Source organism: Equus quagga, chromosome 2 (genome assembly GCF_021613505.1).
Source record: "Equus quagga isolate Etosha38 chromosome 2, UCLA_HA_Equagga_1.0, whole genome shotgun sequence".
Classification (NCBI taxonomy): Eukaryota; Metazoa; Chordata; class Mammalia; order Perissodactyla; family Equidae; genus Equus; species Equus quagga.
The window spans coordinates 109888679-109907456 of record NC_060268.1 but is presented as its reverse complement, the minus strand read 5'-3'; the positions used below and the strand labels follow the sequence as shown (position 1 = coordinate 109907456).

Genomic DNA, 18778 nt, shown 5'->3' with positions numbered 1-18778 from the left:
TGGAAGTTCGTACCTTTTGACCATCTTCCTCCAATCCACCCCCTGCCCCAGCCCCTGCTTCTGTTAACCACAAATCTGATCTCTTTTTCTATGAGTCAGCTGTTTTTGTTTTTTTCAGATTCCACATATGAGATCATACAGTATTTGTCTTTCTCTATCTGGCTTATGAATTGAAAATTTCACTTGACACTTCAGAAGAAAGGACCAGGGACTGTGATGACATGGCAGCAGAAACTATCCAAACTAAAATAGAGAATAAGGAATGTTTTTAGGGCCGCCTGGTGGCACAGTGGTTAAGTTCACATGTTCTGTTCGGCAGCCCAGGGTTCACCAGTTGAGATCCCATGTGCAGACATGGCACCGCTTGGCAAGCCATGCTGTGGCAGGCATCCCACATATAAAGTAGGGGAAGATGGGCATGGATGTTAGCTCAGGGCCAGCTTTCTCAGCAAAAAGAGGAGGATTGGTGGCAGATGTTAGCTCAGGGCTAATATTCCTTAAAAAAAAAAAAAAGTTTTTAAATGAACAGAGCTTCAGTGACTTGTGGCACAATATCAACTGGTCTATCACATATGTGATTGGAGTCCGAGAAGGAGAGGAGCAAGAAGGGGCCAGGAAAAATATTTAAATAAATAATGGGTAGAAATTTTCCAAATTTGATAAAAATTATAAATCTACAGATCCAAGAAGTCCAATGAATACCAAGCATAATAAACACACACAAAAAAACTACACCAAGTCACCTCATAATTATACTGGGAAAAGCAATGGTAAAGAGAAAATCTTATAAACAGCCATAGAAAAAGAATACATTACATGCCAAGCAACAAGGGTAATAATAGCGCAGATCTCTTACGAGAAACTATGCAAGCACAATGGATTGACATCTTTAAACTGCTTCAATCTGTCAACCTAGAAAAAGATCCCTCAAAAATGAAGGCAAAATAAGACGTATTCAGCAAACAAAAGCTGAGACCATTCATCATCATCAGATCTACATTACAAGAAACATTAAAAGATGTTCTTCAGGCAGAAGGAAATGATACCAAATACAAATTTTGATCTTCACAATGAATGAAGAGCATCAGAAATGGTAAATATAAAAGATTTTTAAAAAATCATTTCAAAATTTCTTCAAAAGAAAATTGACAGCTTAAAGCAAAAATAATAATGTATTGTGGGGTTTATTATATATGTAAAAGGAAAATATGACCAAAATAATACAAAGGATGGAGGAGGGGAAATGGAAGCATATTGGTGTAAAGATCTTATAGTAAATAAGAAGTGGTATAATGTTATTTGAAAGCAGACTGTGGTAAGTTAAAGATGCATATTATAAACCCTAGAACAAGGAGAAAGAGAGAGAGAAGGATATAAGCCAATACTTGAGATAATGGAAAACTAAAGTATACTCAGCTAATTCAAAAGGAGGCAGGAAAATGGGAAAGAAAGACAATACGACAAATAGAAAACAAATAGCAAGATTGTAGATTTAAACACAACCACATGATCATTACACAAGAAGTAAAAGACCTAAACACTCCCATCAAAAGGCAGAGTTGTCAGGCTGAATGAAAAAGCCACATCTAACTCTATGCTGCCTATAAGAACAGAGAATCCCACTTTAAGAATAAAGACAGGTTAAAAGTAAAAGGATGGAAGAAGATACATCATGCAGACAGCAATCTACGAAATCTGCAGTGGCTTTATTGATATCAGACAAAGAAGACTTCAGAACAAGGAATATTACCAAGGACAAAGAAAGGAAAACAGGTGTCCAGGGTCCTGGAGCCAGGTGTTAGGTGATTGTAGCAGAGCTGGGTGATGGACAGAATCAGAATCCTCTGGAAGGCTTAAAACACAGATTGCTGGGCCCCACACCCAGAGTTTCCGATTCAGGGCTGAGGTGGGACCTGAGAACGTGCATTTCTAGTTTCAGGGGCTGCTGATGGTGCTGGTCTTGGGATCCACTCAGGAACCACTGGCTTAGACTTGCCCTCTTTCTTCGCTTTAAAATAGACATAATCTTACCTTAAGGGATAGTGTAATAAATTAGGTAAAATAAGGAAATGAGGTACCTGGAAATGTAGACATTGGTTTCCCTTACAATAGATTAATTGGAATTGATTGAGATGGCAGTTGGGATAACAGAAAGCTAAGGATTCTGCCCTAGCCATCCAATTGGCGGGGGCGGGGTGGGGGGTGCGGGGTCATCGAGTCAGGAAATACAGGAGAAATCGATTTTGAGGTGGAAATAATGAGCCCAATTTTGGATTTATCGAATTTTAAATGCAGTACCCACACATCTTCTCTTTTTTCAAAAAAGGTCAGTGCTGTGGATATTTGCTGGCTTAGTCATTTTACCATAGTTTAATTCTGTGCCTTCAATGGGCACTTCTAAGCTGTGAAAAAGTCTACGTGAGATGTTAGCTGGCCCCAGGTGGGCCCTTCTGAACTCTGTATTTGCATCCTATCAAACACTCGGAGTTGGGACGGCGCGCATATGTCTGAGGCAAATGTCAAGTCAATGGGGATCAGACATCTAAGAAACAAGTGATCCTTATGTCATTTACGGCAAGGTATGGCTGCTGATGGTGGGTGAGGACGGCGAATGTATTTCCTAATTGTCAGCCATGATTTTATGTTGTTTTTATAAGGGAATTAATATAGGCCTCCTTTTCCTACCAATCTTTCTAACCCTGCTTGAAATGTTTTTGTGGCTTCTCTATTCCAAAGCTTTTGTATTCTTTTACCAGGAGTTGGAAAATGGAAGGCGCTTAAGCTGTTTTTCCCTAAAGGAAGAGGGCTGTAATAAGAGGTTTGAAATATCTCTATCGCAAAACGCTCACAGTTCAAAAACAATGAGTCGCCGAGGATTTCCCCGAGGAACGGTTTCTGCTCTCCACGAACACTGGGAATTTGTTCCCGCCTTCCTGGTCGCTGCCCGGACCGAGGCAGCTGGCCGCCCGGTCTCAGTCCCGAGCGTTGGGCGTGCTCGGCAGTCCCTTCATTTCCCGTTACTTAGCAACGTCAGCGTTAACCTCCGCCGGGTAAGCGGAGACAATGCCCCGGGAATTTTCACAGGTATTAAGCATTTCGCCCCTCACGGCCCTCCTTGGGGGGAATCCTTTTATTCTTGGAGATGGAAGGGAACCGGCCGCGCCCAGCCTGGCTTGTCCCTGGAGCCAACCCCCAGGCAAGGAGGAGGACTCCGGAGGCTCCTGCCCCTGACTCCAGAAGGGACCGCGGTCCGGGACCCCCTCCACTCCCCGACCTCCCCTCCCCCAGCCCCCGGGCGACGCGCGCTCCTGGAGGGGCGCTGGGCTGGGCGGGGACGCGTCACCGGGCGGGGGGCGCGGGGCCGAGCGGGGAGCGCGCGGAGCTGGGCGCGGGGGCGGGGGCGGGGGCAGGGGGCGCAGGGCGGGCGCGGGGCTCTGGCGCGGGAGCCCCGGTGACGCACCAGTGACGTCGGCGGCGGCGGGCGGGATTTCCCGGCCCCTCCCGGGCGCCAGACTAGACCCTGGTGCGGAGTGGGCGCGACCAACGTGGGCGGGAGAAAGCGGGGCCGGGGGGCGCGCGCTCGGCGCCCTCCGGGCATGGACGTCCTCCTGCAGCCCGGCACGGGGGGCTGAGCGGGCAGAGTACTTGGCGTCCGCTGACTCCGCTCTCAAACTGGGCACCGGCTCGGCCACCTGCGCCCCCTCGGCCTCGCGTCGTCTGTCCTCTGCCCGGGCGGGGAGGCGCGGGGCGGGGCGGGGCTGGTGACGCGGCCCGGAGACCCCGGGGCGGCGCGGGGCGCGAGGCGCGCGTTTGCACCGCGAACCCATCAGCGGCGAGGCGCGCGGGAGCTGGGGCGCTGAGCCGGAGCCCCCCCGCCCGCCAGCCCCGCGCCCGGATGAGGAGCGATGCCGCTCGGTCTGGCCGCCCCCCGCGTGCGCCGCGCCGGAGACAAAGCCCGCGCCTGAGCGGCTCCCTCGGCCCGCGTCCCCGCTCCGGTAAGTGGGCGCCCGCCGGGGAAGGAATTGGCACGGCCCTTGCTCCAGCGAGCTTGGGGCGAGCCGGAAACAAAGGCGGGACTCGGGCGGGAAAGTCTCTGGAACTGGAGAGACGATTCTGGTGCCCGTGTCGTCCTGCAGCTGTCAGTGCAGGCGCGCGAAGCGGGGACTGTGATCACCCCGGGCGCCCGCACAGGTGGGCGTCGGCGCCCGGCGCTGGCAGGTGCGGGGCTCCTCGAACCCAGGACCTTCCGCCGAGCCCTGGGGAACCCAGCGCAGGTTTGGACAGACTCGGAACGCTTGGGGGGTCTCGGGGGTCGGGGTAGCCCGATCTCTGCAGCTTGAGGCGGGAGAGCCTCCTGGGGACCCCTTTCCCATATGTAGGTCACGGAGCGTTCGCTGTTCTCTCGGCAGCGACGTCCCCCGTTGAAGAGGACCGTAATGGAAGGGATGGAGTGGCCAGGTGGTCATTTTATTTGGAGACATGTTTTTGGCGAGTGCCTGAAGAAGCCCTCTTGATTCCCCAACACCCCGGGACGCCTGCCTCGAGAGCAGTCCGGTGGCGATAGTCCACGACAAGGCGAGGGCTTGTCCCCCCGCACCCCGCCCCTTATGGCGTCTGTCCCCGAGGCTGGTGCTGAAATGGGCTGCACTCGCGGCGTGCGCACCCAACGGCGTTGGGGGAGCTTCGGTTTAATTTTTTAGTTGCCCTACAAATAATAACTGGAGGGTGAGGTAGGGGGGCAGAGGTGTGGCTGGAGAAGACTTCTTAATATGGGAGGATTTACTTATTTTTGTGTGGCTTGGGCTAGGGTGTTAGGAAATCCAAAAATGTTAAAGTTTGATCGAGTGAGAAAGTGCATCGTGGACACCAGATCTCCCACCGTCTTCCCAGCTCTCCACCGCTGTCGGTTCTCTTCTCTTTCTGTTGTCTCCCAGGACTGTAAAAGGCTGGCACAGGGCCGGCCATTTGGGTGAGAGCAAAAGGCCTCCTGGGCAGCACTGGTGTTCCCCGTTAAAACGTGTCATCCCTATCATCTGCTCCTGAGTCCTCACTGTGATGCGTCCTTCTCACAGTGGGACAGGAAAATTCAGTGGCAGATGCCTCAAAGCGGCAGCGAGGGAACCTGGGCTCTGTGGCTGGCTTCTTGATTCTTTGGGGAAATCCTTTTCGTGATTTTTGCATGCTGCGGGGGAAGGGAGGCACGCTGCCATCTGATCTGGCCCTGTTCCCTGCAGGAGGCTACTGTGGGAACACCCGAGGTGATAAATGGAAAGCCTTTTTCAGTCCTGAGAAGCAAGACACTATACATGTAAATTATGAATTATTTTTGAGGTGTGGGGTTGGCTCAATTATCAGTCATGATAAGAGATGGATATAGCATATAATAAATAGCAGGTGTTAATGTAAAGGCAAGGTTTATTGTGATGCTTTGCTAATTAATGAGTAGCCTCACCATGGGGTTATTAGGCTGAAATCACTATTTAGGACAATGGGCTTCCTGTTTGCTCCTCCACCCACACATGGCTCCAATCCTCAGCCTCCTTAAAATAAAGCTGCCCAAAGGAAGCCTGTGGAAGATGTCTGGCCAGCTGAGAAACAGCACAGCAAAAGGGTCATTCCCAGTAGTCCCATGATTGCCTAGGCAATTTCCTTTAATGTTTCTCATGCAAATTGATGGTAGAGAAACCAGGAAAAAGCTTTTCCTGTATTCGTTTTACAGTTTTTAAAGCCAAAATGACAGTTCCCAACGTCCCCAAATCTCAGTACATTCTTCGACATGGTGGAACATCAGGTGGGACTCGGGCGCTGTCATCCCCCTGGTCCCTGGGGAAGCAAGTGCCTGGTGGCCGTCTCAGGAGGACGGGGTGGTGCTTTAGGAGTGATGGTGTATAATGCCACACACACGCACACACACATACACACACATGCATACCACACAACTACTGCTTACTGAGGAAGGCAGCCAGATGGCTGAGAAAAGGCTGAAGTCTCCAACACAGATCCTTGCCATTTATTTATAGCCGGGTCTCACATTTTTCTTACCTCGTCTCATTGCTGTTCTACTTGAAGACAGGAGAATGTCTAATAATGCAATGATGTCAGTAGATTACCCTTTTTCTTCATGGCATTTTGAAACAATGTTTTTAAGATGTTACCTGGTTTGCTCTCAGAATACCTTTATGAGCACATACTATTATCTACTCTTGCAGGTTTTCCTTTTTTTATTTGGTGTTTTTATTCACTCCAGATGTCCTCAGGCATAAAGAGACTTATTATTCAGGTAGAGATTATTTATTCAGTTTTCTTAAACCAGAAACTGAAATTTAACTTAATGCGCAAGAAATACTACAAAAATATCCTTTCAACAGTAGCCAGCAAGGGTATTTTAACTGAAAATCAGAGAAGCTAAATGAATATCAGAAAAGAAAACATGGAGATCAGTTACAGAAATTAGCATAATCCTACTGAAAATTTTTAACTAGCTGGTTAAAAGCATATGAAGAATAAACCAAATATCTTAAGTAAATGATCAGAAGTGAAAACAAATGCCAATGAAATTTCCATTAAGGGAAGGAAGTAGAGACAAGAAGTACTGTGGAAAGGAAAAGTGAGGGCAGAGAAAACAATGGGTGCTTAAAGAGGGATCAGTTCAGGAAGCTAGCTGGAGCATTCAGATCACTTTAATTGTCATGGAGCTTTTGTTAGGTCAAACGGCAGCTGGGGTGCAGTCAGTTTTCCTATGGTACTCGGCAGACAAAATGGCAGATCTTGTGCAGATGGGGGAGTTGGGGTGTGTTGAAGATATGGTGCTTGTGGAATTGGCCCTGGGTGTCCAAGGAGAAGTGAGGACGTCTGTGTGGCTGTGGAGAAGCTTTTCCTCCCTCAAGCCCTAAGGTTCCTGGCTATCTTTGAGCAGGTCACCAAGGCCCAGCTTGAGAGGACCAGATGGGAGGGAGCCCAGGTTAGCTGGCATCTTGGAGGGGGGTTGGGGAGAACGCTTGGCTTGGGCTGGATGCATTCTGTGGATGATCTCCTTTAACTCTCACACCATACCTGCCAGGCTTCTCCTTAGCAAAAAGCAATGGTGACTGCTAGTGTCCTTTCTGTCCAGGAGTGTTTGGTGGGTGGTAGTGACTTTTTTAGCTAACCAAGGAAAAGCATATACAAATCGGAAGTGAGAGCGATGGAGACGTGTGGAAGAGAAGAAATGGTCAAGTGTATGGAGACACCCCCCACCCCCAACCCGGACCAGGGAGTGTGCATGCGCTCCTTTCCCAAAGGAGAGGATTTCTTCCTAGATTTCTCAAACCATTTTCTCTGGGTGACTGGGTTGGCACTCTCTAGTGGGACATGTGCTGTGAGACTGAGGAAGAAAAAAGAAGAGAGAGAAGAAATGCGTTAAGCATCCCTCTGGGGCCCAAGTCGTCCCCCCCTCCCCGCCCCGCCCCCGCCAAGGAACACTTGCACAGCCCGGAGCAACAGCCCTGGATCGCTAACTGGCACTAACTGTGCTTTTCTCCTTGGTCCCTGCGCTTCCTCCTGGCGCTCAGTTCTCGTTGACAGCTGTGGGGCCTTCTCTTCCATCCCCTCCCCACGGTCACCACCAAAGGAACAGGGGCAGGGCGATAACAATAGGATGTAGGGAAACATTTGTAATTGTTTTAAAAATTCTTCTTAGAACACCTCTACAACTACAGCAAAAGGTGTTAAGCTGAAAAATAAATGTGCTCCCATAGTCGCCAGCCGAATTCAACTGTATTTACTTCTTCCTGTGTTTCATCACACAAATATATGAAATGAAGAGATTTTTACCCAAACTGTGCAAGTATGAAGGTCCAAGTAGGAGAAATGGAATTAGAGAGCAAGGGAACATTGAGGGGGGTAGAAAGCAGAGCAGCGTCCGGAGACTGCTGAAGGCAGTGTGTTGTGAGCGGGTTATTCTCCCTGACGGCCAGCAAGCTCGGTGGCCCAGGTTCTAGACACAGCTGGAGAGGCAGAGACAGGGATGGCGGATGGTGGGGGGTGGTGCCAGGACTCTGTCTTCTTGGGGGTCAGGCTTTTGGAGGCATAGGGCACAGCAGTTTGGCAGCAGTAAGGGCTGGGGCAGCCTGATTTTCTGACTGCCCACTGCACACTCCCCATACAGCAAGGTCTGCCTCCCAGCTCAAGCAACAGAACCCACTTTTTTTTTTTTTTATTGGGTGTACAACGTACTGGTTCAATATTTGTATATATTGTGAAATGATCACCACAGTAATTCTAGTTAACATCATTCACCATAGTTATAACAATTTTTTTCTTGTGATGAGAAATTTTAAGATCTATTCTCTTAGCAACTTTCAAATGTGCAATACGGTATTATTAACTATAGTCACTATACTGTACATTACATCCCAAGTACTTGTTTATTTTATAACTGGAAGTTTGTACCTGTTTTTTGGTGAGGAAAATTGGCACTCAGCTAACATGTGTTTCCAGTCTTCCTCTTCTTGCTTGAGGAAGATTGTCCCTGAGCTAACATCTGTGCCCATCTTCCTCTATTCTGCATGTGGGACGCTGCCACAGCATGGTTTGATGAACAGTGTGCAGGTCAGCACCTAGGACCTAAACCCCGAACCTTGGGCCACCAAAGCAGAGCACGCAAACTTAACCACTACACCACTGGGCTGGCCCCAGAAGTTTGTACCTTTTAACCACCTTCACCCATTTTGCTCACCCTCCACCCTCTGCCTCTGGCAACCTCCCATCTGTTCTCTGTATCTAGGAATTTGTGTTTTTTGGATTCCACATATAAGTGAGATCATATGGTATTTGTCTCTCTCTGTCTGACTTATTTCACTTAGCATAATGCCCTCAAGGTCCATCCATGTTGTTGCAAATGAGGAGATTTCCTTCTTTTTTATGGCTGAATAATAGTCCACTGTATATACACCACATTTTCTTTATCCTTTCATCCATCGACGGACACTTAGGTTGCTTCCGTGTCTTGGCTATTGACATAATGCTGCAGTGAACATGGGGGTGCAAGTGTTGTTTCCAGATAGTGTTTTCATTTTCTTCAGATAGATACTCAGAAGTGAGATAGCTGGATCATACAGTAGTTCTATTTTTAATTTTTTGAGGAACCTCCATACTGTTTTCCATACTGGCTGCACCAGTTTACATTCCCACCAACAGTGCACAAGGCTCCCTTTTGCCACATCCTCGCCAACATGTGTTATCTCTTGTCTTTTGATAGTAGCCATTCTAGCAGGTGTGAGGTGATAGCTCCTTGTGGGTTTGATTTCTATCTCCCTGATGATGAGTGACGTTGATCACTTTATCATGCACCTGTTGGTCATCTTTATGTCTCCTTTGGAAAAATGTCTGTTCAGATCTTCTACGCATTTTTTAATCTGATCATTTTTTAGCTATTGAGTTGTTTGAGTTCTTTATATATTTTGGATATTAACCTCTCATCAGATATATGATATACAAGTATTTTCTTCCATTCGGCAGGTTACCTTTTCATTTTGTTGATGGTTTCCTTTTCTGTGTGGAAGGTTTTTAGTTTGCTATAGTCCCACTTGTTTATTTTTGCTTTTGGAGTCAGAGCCAAGAAATTACCATCAAGACTGATGTCAAGGAGCTTGTTGCCTGTGTCGTCTTCTAGGAGTTTTATGGTTTTAGGCAAGAGCCCACTTTTATATGCTCAGAATCAAAACACTGATACACCATGGAAAGAGCTGTGTTTTCTCTCTCGGTACATGCTATTGGGACATTCTGGCAGCCCAGGACCCTCACAGACTGAGTCTGCTGCTAGAGGACCGCTTTTTATCTGTGGGACCCACTATCAGAGTGGCCTCCACCTTCCCATCTTTCCTTATCTATATGAGGCCCCAGGCATACCCACGAACTGGTGTCCTGCCTGGAGTGTTTTTCCAGCCTGATTTGGGGAGACATCTGTCCTGTCCTGTTGCTCTGGAGTACCTGCTGTGCATATCCTTGATGGAAGCTGTAGAGGAGGGAAAAAACTTCTCCTCTACCCTCTTAGGTTTAGTGCCTGAGGCCTGTGAATTAAACTAACAACAGGAGAGATTAACAGGAGAAAAGAGCCAGATTAACAGAAGAAAAGGTTTATTACACATGCACACAGGAGCTTCACAGAAAAGAAGAGAAAACCCAAAGAAGCTGTTAGGTTTAAGAGGTTATGCACTATTTTAACAAAGGGAGATACGTAATGGGAAAGTGACAAGACAAAGCAAAAGAGGTTTGAGCTTCTAGGGGCAGTAAATTATGGGAAGGTGACTGTATGGGGAAACTAATGGAAGATAAGGGTCATTTTAGTAAGGTTTGTTTGTGTGTTCTTGGTGCTGGCTTTCTCTCTCCAGTGATGATGGTTGTTTTCCTCCTCCTGGTGTGGGAGATGGGAGGCAGAGCACCTTCACAAAGGGACATATATGTCCTGCTTCTAGGTAGAAAGGGGGAGGCCAGAGAGTTCCTCCCTTGTCTGCTGTTGCTTAATTGCCTTCAGCTCAAAATAGTCCTTATGCCAAAGTGGCATGTTATGGGGTGGTATATTCTGATCCTCTTCAGATTTCCAGCAGGACCTTTCCTTGGCAGAGTCTGGACCCATAGCCTGTGGCATGCTAAACCAGCATGAGTAATCCCCATTTGGTTAGTTTCTGTTTGTCAATCTTGGGGAAATTCTGTTTTCTCTGGCCCAGTTAACTTCACTTACAGCCCAAGGGCTCCACCAGTCTGTGGATGCTTATTTCTCCCCTGTCGCCTGTGGGGCCACGTGGACAGGGGAGGGCCGCCGCCTGGCTAAGGAGACAGGTTACTTAGGTGTGCAAGTGCAGGTCTGATGGTTATCAGGAGGAAGCACGTGTTATGGGGACGTAAAGACACAGTCAGGCTTCTGAACTCTTAAGGGCAGTGGTGGGTTTGGAGTGTGGCCAAGAAGGGATGATGGTGGAATCTGAGTGGAGAATCCCAAAGTGTCGAGCCTCAAGGGAAATAACAAAGCAAACTGACAGTGACGTCAGCCACCAAATTGTTTCTGGAACAAGGTGAGGTATAGGTACGTAAATTGGCCTTTGTCAGCATCCTGCACTCCCTTCTTTAGCTGAATTTTATCCAACAGGGACAAGGTCACCGGAGTCTTCTGCTTATCTAGCCCTCTGGGTACCTGGGTGGACCCCTTCTGGGTCTGCCCCACCCCCGACCCCTGTCCCTGACTCTGAGTGGCTTTCCCTCATCACCCTTCCACTTGGAGTTTGGTGTATCAGCACTCTTCTCCACCTGGCTGATCTTGTAGAACTGACTCTTTTTGGCTTCTTCCCGATGGACCTTTCCATGCTTGCTCTGTCTACACTGCAGTGAATGTGCCCACGGCCACCGCTCTGTCGCATCTCTGTGTTCTCAGAGCTGTTAGAAGAGGTTGGACAGAAGCATCATGTGTCCAGCACGGGGAAGCAGCCCGACACCCCTGAGTTCATCTGCTCTCTAATGGGTCAGATTCCTCTGAACTCCACAGTTTCTCTCCAAACCGTCTCCTGGTGCTGGAATATGTTATAGTAAATAGTGTCTGAAATAAGTCAATCGTTTGCCTGGACCCAGGCACATTTTTATGAAATAGAAATTGTCTTTGTCATGGGATTTGTCGTCACAGAGTTCTGCCGATCCTCACCGTGACCAGTCTTCCTGGGGTGTCAGCCTTTCTCCAGTTTTCCCATGCGTTACTGCTGCCAACCAAGTTCATCGTCAGCGCTGGATGCCGTGGAAGGACTGTTTCAATGATGTATTTTGCCGAAAGCATTGATGCGTTCCTAAGAGACTGTATGTAAACCCTCAGTTTCTAAGACATTCATTTACTGAACATGTGACAAATACCTGCAGTCTGTGCACCAGATATTTTAGGCTCTGACAATATAAAGATAAATAAGACATAGTCATGCCGTTGACAGAACTCATAACCTGGAGGGGAAGATGTGTGTGAAAACACTGTACCCACTGCTGGATTAGTGCCGTGACAGACCTGCTTCAAGTGCTGTGGGAGTGATGGTAATGGGCACATTAGTTCTTCCTCAGAGCAGTGGGATGGGGGCCTGACAATGGAGGTCATGTCTTAAGCTCTCCCTGGAAAGCTGAGTAAGATTTTACAGTCCACACAAGTAAGAAAGGGCTTCCCAAGCAGAGGGACCAGCATGTGCAAAGGCCCAGAGTTGTGAAAGCACAGGGGGGAGAGCAGAAAAGGCAGATCGGAGTCAGGTTATGAAGACTCTTGGGTGACATACGGAAGAGTCTATTCTGTGACGAATGGGGATCCAGGCCAACTGTTCAGCAGAAGCAGGATTTAGGAGGTGCTAGCCTTGGCCCTCTGGCTGTGCCTGCTGTGTGGGGCAAGTCAGAGGGCTGAGGCAGGAGAGGGAGGGCAGGGAGAGCTGGTAAGGCTCCACTGCAGTCCACCCTGGAATGCTCAGGCCTTCGCATCCGTCGACATTGCTCTGACCAGAAATGGAGGGGAAAGGAGGCTGGTGTCCAGGGAGCCCTGGGTTTCCAGTGTGGGCCCGGATGGAGAGGATAATGTGACGTGGTTGAGTGAATGGAAGAGGAGGAGCAAGTTGGGGAAGTGGAGCGAGGGTATGACGTGCTGGTGAGGAGGTGCCATCCAGGAGGGGCGGAAGTCGGGCTGGAGACAGAGACTGAGTCGTCGCTGGTCCCCAGGTGAAGCCCTGCAGGGGGGGCGGGGGGGGCTCCAGGTCATGGTAAACAAGGTAGGGAGGCTTCAAAGAACAGATAGGAAGTTTGGGCAAAACAAAAATTATTCTGTAAATTAGGTGAGTTTTCATGTGTCGAAGTCCCTTAAAAGGGACCGCCTGCCCAGCAGGCCCTGCAGCTGCTCGGCCCGCCCATCTCTGGGAAGCCGCAGTGACTTCCCTGGGTGACTCATTCTCTCTGTGCTCCAGCAGTGGCAGCCCTGCTTCTTGTTTATGAGTCCTTTGTCCCCCTGATGCTTCTGGATTTGCTCTGATGCTGCTCGCACCACCTCACACTGTGTGTTGACGTCGGAGATGACAGTTTATGAGCCTTTGCTGAGGGCTTGTCTCTACCTAAGGATGAGTTTTTGGTTTATGTTTCTCTCAAACCTCCTGGTCACCCTCGACCCACCACCACACCCTGGTGGACGGCTGGGCCCCGGCCTTGCTTCACCGTAACCAGGGCAACTCACAGAAGGCCCCTGAGCTCGTCCTGCCTCTGGTTCTTCCTGCCCTGCCTTCTCCTGGACCTCTGCTGTTAGCTGTGAAACACGCCCAGGTGGGGTTTTCTCTTCTTCCTCACTCCGTTTGCTGGTTTTCCTCACTGTGCTTTCTAAGTGCTAGGGACATAGCAGCGAACAAAAGCAGGCGGTGGAGGGGAACACAAAAAATCCCTGCCCTCAGGGAATTTACATTTTAGTAGAGGGATCAGACTTATAATAGTAAGTCAGAATTATTAAAAAGACAAGATATAACAAATGTTGGCGAGGATGCGGAGGAAAGGAACACTTATACGCTGCTGGTGGGAATGTAAATTGGTGCAGCCACTATGGAAAACAGATGGAGATTCCTCCAAAAATTAAAAATAGAACTACTATATGATGCAGCTATTCTGCTTCTGGGTATTTATCCAAAGAACACGAAAATACTAATTTAAAAAGATATATGCACCCCTGTGTTCATTGCAGCATTATTTACAATAGCCAAGACTTGGAGACATCCTAAGTGTCCATTGATGGATGAATGGATAAAGAAGATGTGGTATATATATATATATATATATATATATATATATATATACAATGGAATACTACTCTGCCGTAAAAAAGATGAAATCTTGTCATTTGTGACAACATGGATGGACTTTGACGGTATTACACTAAGCAAAATAAGTCAGACGGTCAGAGAAGGACAGATACTGTATGATTTCACTTTTAGGTGGAAGATAAAAACAACAACAAACAACCACATAGATAAGGAGAACAGATAAGTGGTTACCAGAGGGGAAGGGGGTTGGGGGAGGGCGAAAGGGGTAAAGGGGCACATGTGTACGGTAACAGATGGCAACTATACTTTTGGTGGTGAACACAGCAAATATAATAAATTTTATTTATTAAAAAAAATCACATATTCTGTGGAAAAAAACGTGAGAAAATCAAAAGTAATTTAAATAAATTAATTAATAAATAAGCATCTTAAAATGTAATCAGTGCTTGGGAGAAAAATAAAACACGGAAGGGAGATAGGGAATGCCAGAGAAAGGGGGTTACAGCTTTTCAATAGGCTGTTCGTAGGACTTCCTCGATTGATCCAACATTCGGGTGACTATGCAAACGACTTGTCTGAGAAGTGTGGAGCCAGTGCAAACGTGATGGGCTGACAGATTATTTATGCTCAGCTGCTTTCCATGACAGCACCGGGTTTCATCCGGCCGTCTCCTCCCACCGCGCCCCAGCATACACTGTGGAAGCTGCATTTCTGTAAAGAAGCATTTGGTAGTGTAGCTCAAGGCAGAGCAAGGAAGTGTTAGCAAAATAAGGTACAGGATGTAGGTCTCGTCCGCTCCACCACAGCCTGACTGTTCCGTGGAGGCCGCAGCAATCTAGAGACTGGGCGGATGGCCGCGAGGCTCCTGATGCACCAGGTGCCAGGAGGAGCCGAGAGAGGCGGGAGCCCTGAGCCAGAGGAGTTGGGCCTGCCCCAGAGCCCTCCGGAGGGTGCTCCTGAGAGGCTGGATCGAAGACCCCGGGGTCTGGACGATCTGGAGCAGAGGGCGCCCTCCATCCGCTCTGGGTGCGGGACGCAGCTCAGCAGGAGCGGTTTCCCAGCGTCTTGACGTGTGGCCTGACGGGGTAGCAGTTAGATTGTCTAGTTTTGGGCTGCAGTAGCTGTGCCTCCCGTTTTACACGCCTCTTTGGGAAGCATATTTGTAGCACAGTCTGGCTGTAAAATTCCGGGCCGGTCCGGCCGTGGCCCCGAGCCTGCTGCGCAGCGGAATCACTGCACAGTTGGCACAACTACTGCATCCTGCCTCGCCCTGGCCAGTCGGGCTCAGCACGGCGGGGCTCGGGCCTGGGAGTCTGCGTTGCGAGTTTTACAACCCCTGATGATTTCTGCAGAATGAGTCCTTCTTTCTTGTGTCGGATAACCTCCAAATGACTTAAGCGTCCCCGGCCCCGTTTTCTCTGCCTGCCCTTCACGCCCCTCCTGGAGCTGTGAGACGGTGACTCCCAACAATGCCATGTGGCTGACACCCCTGCGGGAGCCGGGTCTCCTGTAAGGCCGAACACATGGATCTGTTTTCCCCTGCTCTTCACGAGAGAGCCTCCTTGATGGGGAACCCGGCTACTCACCCTGAAGAACTGCCTCTGCACAGAGCACCATGGCCCCCAAATACAGACTTCCCGCCTCCCCCGCCCCCTGCAGGTGGCAGCTTGGTGGTTCTGGGCACCGGCAGGTGTGTGAGCCTGCATCCAGCCTTGTTTGCTGTGGCGTCAGGAAGGACCGTTAGTCACTGAGGAGACGTGTGAATGCTGCTGCCCACAGCAGAGATAAGTGGAGGAGCTCCCAGCTCTTGAAGGATGTACAATCCAGCGAGGGAGACAGAGGATGATAACAGAATTAAGAACAGGTCTCACCTGAACACAGCAGGACCCAGACCCAGCCTGGGTCGGGGAATGTTCCAGAAGGAGCTCTCAGGGTTTGGCCAGATGAAAGGGTTGGGACAGAGCCCATGAGTGGTGAAGGCTTTCCAGGCTGAGTTGCTACTTGAGCAAAATTTAAAAAATAATAATAATGGAAGCTAACATTTATTGAGTGGTTACTACATGCCAGGCTCTGAGTGTCTTACATTGCCTTAAGTATTTATTCCTTCACAGTTACTGTGCTAGGAAAAATAATGGCCACACTCTAACACCTGGAACCTGGGAATACGTTTCCTTGCAGAGCAAAAGAGATTTTGCAGGTGTGGTTAAGTTAAGAATGTTGAGATGGGGCAATTACCCCGGCTTATTTGGTGGGCCCAGTGTAATCGCAGTGTCCTCATTAGAGGAGGACAGGAGTGTCGGAAAGGTTGGAAGAGGCTCAGCTGCTGGCTTTGAAGATGGAGGAGTTGCGGTGAGCAAGGAATGCAGATGGCAACTAGGAGCTGGAAAAGCAAGGAAACTTCCTCCCCCAGGACATCCCCCAGCAGCCCTGCTGACCCCGTGGACTTCTGAACCCTAGAACTATAAAATAATAAATTTGTGTTGTTTTAAACCATAACTTTGTGCTAAGTTGTTGCAGCAGCTAAAGAAACGAGTACAACTGTTCCTCTTCCTCTGAAGAAAGCAGGAGGTGAAGTTACCCTCCCAGAGTTGCTTCGTGAGTAAGGAGCAGATCCAGGATTCCAAGTTCAGCCGTTGGCTCCAAATCCTGCGCTTGCCCACTCCCGCGTCTCGCCAGCCTCATGGGGATGAAAAAGCAGCAGTTCAGGATGCTGGAGCTTGTCGGGGAGACAGGGAGCATCAGAAGAGGAATCCGGCAAGGTGGCCAGGCGGGAGCCCGGAGCCTGGAGGCCCTTCTCGGCCAAGTGGAGGGGGTGGCTCCTTTCTGGAGATCTGCTCAAGTCCATGCCACCCCGGGGCAGAGGTCGGCTGCCCAGCCCCCGATCACCCAGCTCTGCCAGGCACCAGCTGCGGACTGAGCTGTTTGCTGAGACAAACCTCTGCCTTTCTCCATTGTCAGATGGTTTTAAAGAACCTCCCTGGCTCAGTAATTAAGAAGAGACTCTGCTTCAGCACAGCATCCTTGTGCATTTAAAATGCTCCTATCTTCAAATGTTGCTTCTACCTCATAATTCTTTCATTCATTCTAATTATTTAGCTCTTTAATATAAAGCATTCCCCACCCCCCAGCCTTTGCCTGAAAGAAGTGGTCAAAGGAATTTTGAGGCAGTGTTTTAAGTTTTTTTTAAATATTAAACACAATAGGCATCACGTGAAACCACTACTCCAGCTACGTCTGCCTAATTTATATTCCAAGTGTTTTACAGGCTGTGCTTAGATTTTCAGAGGAGCAATAGCTAACATTTGATTAGCATTTTGTAGTTTACCAAAAGCGTTCACGCACCCTGTCCACTTGATCTTTTCAGAAATGCTAGGAGGCAGGAATTTTTATCCACATTCTTGAATGAGAAGCAAAGTCTCAACGAATTATAATCTGGCCGAGGCGCACAGCAGAGCCAGGATGGAAACTCTGGGTTTCCACACTTTTTCCATTGCATCATATTGCCCCAAATGCCCTTACAGGGAAATAGGGTACCAGATTCCAGGTCAGATGTGCCCCTCTTAAGTACAGAGGGAAGATGCTGGGGCATCCACATGCCACCACCTCTCATGCAGGAGGTCCCTGGGCCTTTGAGGGTGTCGTCTGGGGTAGTCTGGGTGAGGCTCACCAATGTCCGAGGGCACAGGCAGGCGTCCCGCGGAGACCCACAGTGATATGCAGGTCTGCTGGCAGGAGACCCTCGGAGAACATGGCCCCAGCGTGGGTGACATGGTCCTGAATGGCCACAGGCTGCTGCAGGCGTGGGCTCCCAGTGTGATGGAGACAAAGAGGGCGCAGGCCTGTTTCTCAGTGCTAACTTCTCTCCTTATACGTGGGGCCCCCAGGCCCTGGGCTATCCTGTCCTGCTTGCTGTTCCCCCCAACACAGGTGTCCCAGGGACAGGTCAATGCTGGCCTTTCTCTGTTCTTTTTCTAGGTGCCTTTGGAGTCCTCCCTTTCTGAGAAACTGCCTCAGATGAATCAAAAGCTTTGGCCTCCAAAACTCATCCCTGAGGAGGGCTTTCAGAAGCTATTTTGAAAGTAAAAAAGCAAAATACCTCTTTGTCTTTCTATTCCTGCTTTAATCATCCGAGTTCCCCTTGAGGCAACGTGGATGCCTCTGGCTGGCTGGAGAGGGCTTAGGTACAAGGAAGCGTGGAAAGAAAGCGTCAGCATATTCTCTACACAGAGAGAGCGGTTCCCCCACCCTCGTCTGGGCTCACCTGTTCAAAGAAAGGGAGGGCCCTCAGGGTCCCCCAGAGGGAGGTGAAAGGAGGGGCCCCTGGCTGGTACCTGGGCGTCCCCTGGCAGTATGGTGAACCAGATTCTCAACCACTAACTGGCCGGTTAAAGAAGGTGAAGTTACCTCCCCTCTCCTGGCCTCAGCTTCCTCAAGGCGGTACTCAGAATTACTGCAAGAGCTCTCTGAATCCAGGGCCACACTGGGAACCCTGTGCAGACAGTACAGAATGTCATGGGTTTGTATACTGCTAATTTGCAAATGTGCATAGATGCCTTTGGGATCAATAAAATCAAAACAGATTGAAGTGTACTACTGAATTCTTTAGATCACTTTATATCTTCTGAGTCAGTAAATATTAAAAGTACTGCGATAAGAGAGGCTGCATTTTTCTTTTCAGAGGGACCTTCACGCCTAAAAGACCATTGGAAAACGGTCTGCAAAACCCCTTCCATTTCTACTGCTCTGTAGTTCATTAACAGTGTTGTGTTGTGGTAAATTTTCTAAGTATACCATAAATTTATTTGCTCTCTGCCTTTCTCCACATCGCCTTCCTATGTCCGCCGCAGGCTTCGGAGCAGGAAGAATCTCTGAGCAGCCTTGCTCCCTCCACAGGGCAGTGAGTGGAGAAGCTCGGTGGGAAATTTCCAGGGGGCGGGGGTCTTCCCTGTGTGGGAGCAGAGGACAGTTCTGAGACTGGCTGTTGGCCCCTC

General features: G+C 49.1%; 1 protein-coding gene across 1 annotated transcript in view; it reads left to right on the top strand.

Annotated features, from left to right (window-relative positions):
* The first annotated feature begins 3506 nt into the window (after window positions 1–3506).
* The window catches only part of GNG4 (G protein subunit gamma 4), a 64445-nt gene continuing 49173 nt past the window's right edge, over window positions 3507–18778 (top strand). Inside the window, exon 1 of the mRNA XM_046654375.1 lies at window positions 3507–3995. The gene's annotated coding sequence lies outside the window, so the exon portion shown is untranslated. The remainder of the gene's footprint in view (window positions 3996–18778) is intronic.